The sequence below is a fragment of the Schistocerca cancellata genome, unplaced genomic scaffold (assembly GCF_023864275.1).
Source record: "Schistocerca cancellata isolate TAMUIC-IGC-003103 unplaced genomic scaffold, iqSchCanc2.1 HiC_scaffold_262, whole genome shotgun sequence".
Classification (NCBI taxonomy): Eukaryota; Metazoa; Arthropoda; class Insecta; order Orthoptera; family Acrididae; genus Schistocerca; species Schistocerca cancellata.
Window position 1 is genome coordinate 1 of NW_026046284.1, and position 5,000 is coordinate 5,000.

General features: G+C 55.5%; 2 non-coding genes across 2 annotated transcripts; both read right to left on the reverse strand.

The window, feature by feature from the left end:
* Positions 1 to 298: 298 nt before the first annotated feature.
* Positions 299 to 453, reverse strand: LOC126113853 (5.8S ribosomal RNA). Its single transcript, XR_007524934.1, has one exon. It is a non-coding gene; the product is annotated as a 5.8S ribosomal RNA (ribosomal RNA).
* Positions 454 to 804: 351 nt separating this feature from the next.
* On the reverse strand, positions 805 to 2,713 carry LOC126113860 (small subunit ribosomal RNA). Its single transcript, XR_007524940.1, has one exon. It is a non-coding gene; the product is annotated as a small subunit ribosomal RNA (ribosomal RNA).
* Between the last annotated feature and the right edge of the window lie 2,287 nt (positions 2,714 to 5,000).

A 5,000-nucleotide genomic window follows, 5' to 3' on the forward strand; every position in this document is an offset into this window, starting at 1 on the left:
GGACTCTTCCCTGTTCGCTCGCCGCTACTGGGGGAATCCTTGTTAGTTTCTTTTCCTCCGCTTAGTAATATGCTTAAATTCAGCGGGTAGTCTCGCCTGCTCTGAGGTCGTTGTACGAGGTGTCGCACGCCACACCGCCAGCCGGCTGTGCACGCTACCGAGAAAGTACCGGTATGCGAACCGCCAGGCGACGGGCGCGCATCGCACGTTTGAGGAGACGCGGCCGGCCCCACAGGCGGCCACGACACTCCCAGGTCTCCGAAGCGGGACAAACGCCGCGCGCTTCAGTATACGTAGCCGACCCTCAGCCAGACGTGGCCCGGGAACGGAATCCATGGACCGCAATGTGCGTTCGAAACGTCGATGTTCATGTGTCCTGCAGTTCACATGTCGACGCGCAATTTGCTGCGTTCTTCATCGACCCACGAGCCGAGTGATCCACCGTCCTGGGTGATCTTTTTCATTTAGTTTCCACTGTCTCTTTCAAGACAGTTGCATAGGCGGGACTGAGGCGTTTGACGGCCCCTGTTCCAGCATTCCTGTGTCCAACGGCCTCACGGCCGATGGGCGTCGTACGGCTCCACACCGGAGCGGACAGGCACTCGGGCGAAAGTCATTCAAAACCGGCGCGAGGCGCCAGGTGCCGCAGGCCAGCCGCTCCAGAGCTTCAGCGCTCGTACCACACAACATTTCCGTTAGTTTTGAGAGGCACGCGTGGTTCCGCACGCGGCGCACGGCTGCTGCCGTACAGGTAGCGTGTTGCGCGACACGACACGCACATCGAAAGACATGCAGTCTAGTCGGTAATGATCCTTCCGCAGGTTCACCTACGGAAACCTTGTTACGACTTTTACTTCCTCTAAATGATCAAGTTTGGTCATCTTTCCGGTAGCATCGGCAACGACAGAGTCGATGCCGCGTACCAGTCCGAAGACCTCACTAAATCATTCAATCGGTAGTAGCGACGGGCGGTGTGTACAAAGGGCAGGGACGTAATCAACGCGAGCTTATGACTCGCGCTTACTGGGAATTCCTCGTTCATGGGGAACAATTGCAAGCCCCAATCCCTAGCACGAAGGAGGTTCAGCGGGTTACCCCGACCTTTCGGCCTAGGAAGACACGCTGATTCCTTCAGTGTAGCGCGCGTGCGGCCCAGAACATCTAAGGGCATCACAGACCTGTTATTGCTCAATCTCGTGCGGCTAGAAGCCGCCTGTCCCTCTAAGAAGAAAAGTAATCGCTGACAGCACGAAGGATGTCACGCGACTAGTTAGCAGGCTAGAGTCTCGTTCGTTATCGGAATTAACCAGACAAATCGCTCCACCAACTAAGAACGGCCATGCACCACCACCCACCGAATCAAGAAAGAGCTATCAATCTGTCAATCCTTCCGGTGTCCGGGCCTGGTGAGGTTTCCCGTGTTGAGTCAAATTAAGCCGCAGGCTCCACTCCTGGTGGTGCCCTTCCGTCAATTCCTTTAAGTTTCAGCTTTGCAACCATACTTCCCCCGGAACCCAAAAGCTTTGGTTTCCCGGAGGCTGCCCGCCGAGTCATCGGAGGAACTGCGGCGGATCGCTGGCTGGCATCGTTTATGGTTAGAACTAGGGCGGTATCTGATCGCCTTCGAACCTCTAACTTTCGTTCTTGATTAATGAAAACATACTTGGCAAATGCTTTCGCTTCTGTTCGTCTTGCGACGATCCAAGAATTTCACCTCTAACGTCGCAATACGAATGCCCCCGCCTGTCCCTATTAATCATTACCTCGGGTTCCGAAAACCAACAAAATAGAACCGAGGTCCTATTCCATTATTCCATGCACACAGTATTCAGGCGGGCTTGCCTGCTTTAAGCACTCTAATTTGTTCAAAGTAAACGTGCCGGCCCACCCAGACACTCAATAAAGAGCACCTTGGTAGGATTTCAACGGGGTCCGCCTCGGGACGCACGAACACGCACGAGGCGGTCGCACGCCTTCGGCTCGCCCCACCGGCAGGACGTCCCACGATACATGCCAGTTAAACACCGACGGGCGGTGAACCAACAGCGTGGGACACAAATCCAACTACGAGCTTTTTAACCGCAACAACTTTAATATACGCTATTGGAGCTGGAATTACCGCGGCTGCTGGCACCAGACTTGCCCTCCAATAGATACTCGTTAAAGGATTTAAAGTGTACTCATTCCGATTACGGGGCCTCGGATGAGTCCCGTATCGTTATTTTTCGTCACTACCTCCCCGTGCCGGGAGTGGGTAATTTGCGCGCCTGCTGCCTTCCTTGGATGTGGTAGCCGTTTCTCAGGCTCCCTCTCCGGAATCGAACCCTGATTCCCCGTTACCCGTTACAACCATGGTAGGCGCAGAACCTACCATCGACAGTTGATAAGGCAGACATTTGAAAGATGCGTCGCCGGTACGAGGACCGTGCGATCAGCCCAAAGTTATTCAGAGTCACCAAGGCAAACGGACCGGACGAGCCGACCGATTGGTTTTGATCTAATAAAAGCGTCCCTTCCATCTCTGGTCGGGACTCTGTTTGCATGTATTAGCTCTAGAATTACCACAGTTATCCAAGTAACGTGGGTACGATCTAAGGAACCATAACTGATTTAATGAGCCATTCGCGGTTTCACCTTAATGCGGCTTGTACTGAGACATGCATGGCTTAATCTTTGAGACAAGCATATGACTACTGGCAGGATCAACCAGGGAGCTGCGTCAACTAGAGCTGAGCAGCCGGCCGCCCGGGAGTGTGTCCCGGGGGCCCGCGCGAACACGCAAGCGTCCGCTCAATTATTCTGCAAACAGGAGGAGGCTGGGCTCCCCTGCACAATACACCTCGAAACCCTCTCAGGTCCCGGCGGCGCGCAGCGCCGTCCTAAGTACTTGGTCGGGTTCGAGAGAGGCGCAATCGCCCGGAGTTAGGCGAGTAGACGCTTTAGGTGCGACCACCCGTGCTCCCAACTGAGCTTGCCGCTGCCGACAGAGGCCCGGGAGCGTGCTGTCGTGGCATTGCCGGCGGGAGACAACACGCGCCACCTACGGTGACCGGCAGCTCCAACGCCAGCGCCACAGAAGGGCAAAGGCCCCACGTGGGTGCCGAAGCGAACTCTCCCAGCACAGCGCACGTGCCAACACGTCCGCACAACTGCGATACAAACCACCAGCGAGAACCGCTGGGGCGACCGAGCAGCAGACGGCGTCGCGGCGCCGAGTGCCGGGCGGCGGCGCATCCTCAACGCACACAGTCCTCAATCGGACCAGCACACTGCAGATGTCCACCGCGCTTCGCACCGGGTCCGCGAGGACCCACTTTGGCTGCACGGCGCCGCGCGCAGGGTGCCCCGGCGCGCAGCTGCGCCGCCTGCCGCGTCCGTCGGCCGGCGCGCCTGCCACTGGGCGCCCCCACCAGCCGGCTGTAGCGCGTGCGCCCACGCACCGCGCGGCCAGCACGCCGGGCGGCCCCCCCTCACCGGCCGGGGACAGTCCCACCCACCCACAGCCGCGTATCGCTTCACACCCAGATTCACATTCACGTTCGTTGGTATGGTGGGGACCGCTTCGTAGCTGTACCGATCGTTGCCCTCACAGATGTACCTCCAGCAAGATCAACCGCACCACAACGGGTTACCAGTTGTTCATTTGCGTAACGTCACCAGTAAACGTACACGTCCATCCCCGTTTGCAAAGTCAACTATTATTGCATGCCTGCCTGTCAGGTGTCAAGACACACTACATTCGCTCACATCCACGCAACAAAATGTGCCCGACTAGAGGGCACGTGGAAGGTGCCCCCGTACATATGCGATCTCCATTGCGCGACCAACTGTCAACCGGCCTCTGTAGCATGTCGCAGATGTGGAACGCGGGGCACCGTGCTATCACATTGTGTGAGAAGAGACTACTACGTCTGCATACACGCGCCACTACATGAACAGACGGCTCATGCTGATCGCCATCCACTGCGTCCATTACTCCCACACGTCTCTATGGCGTACCACACTGCAATGCAGCTGTTATGGGGAGATGACACATAGCTGTGTACACAACATTCTGAGCCGGTTGCGGTTGGACAACAATACATTAATGTAACGTGTCATATGCCAATTACAGAGCAGGGTAAGGCACAACGTGGGTTAGGTTAAGGCACAACGTGGGTTAGGTTAAGGCACAACGTGGGTTAGGTTAAGGCACAACGTGGGTTAGGTTAAGGCACAACGTGGGTTAGGTTAAGCCACAACGTGGGTTAGGTTAAGCCACAACGTGGGTTAGGTTAAGGCACAACGTGGGTTAGGTTAAGGCACAACGTGGGTTAGGTTAAGGCACAACGTGGGTTAGGTTAAGGCACAACGTGGGTTAGGTTAAGGCACAACGTGGGTTAGGTTAAGCCACAACGTGGGTTAGGTTAAGCCACAACGTGGGTTAGGTTAAGCCACAACGTGGGTTAGGTTAAGCCACAACGTGGGTTAGGTTAAGCCACAACGTGGGTTAGGTTAAGCCACAACGTGGGTTAGGTTAAGCCACAACGTGGGTTAGGTTAAGCCACAACGTGGGTTAGGTTAAGCCACAACGTGGGTTAGGTTAAGCCACAACGTGGGTTAGGTTAAGCCACAACGTGGGTTAGGTTAAGCCACAACGTGGGTTAGGTTAAGCCACAACGTGGGTTAGGTTAAGCCACAACGTGGGTTAGGTTAAGCCACAACGTGGGTTAGGTTAAGCCACAACGTGGGTTAGGTTAAGCCACAACGTGGGTTAGGTTAAGCCACAACGTGGGTTAGGTTAAGCCACAACGTGGGTTAGGTTAAGCCACAACGTGGGTTAGGTTAAGCCACAACGTGGGTTAGGTTAAGGCACAACGTGGGTTAGGTTAAGGCACAACGTGGGTTAGGTTAAGGCACAACGTGTGGTTAGGTTAAGGCACAACATGGGGGTAGATTGCGGTACAAATTGCGTTACATTGCGGTGCAAATTGCGTTACATTGTGGTGCAAATTGCGTTA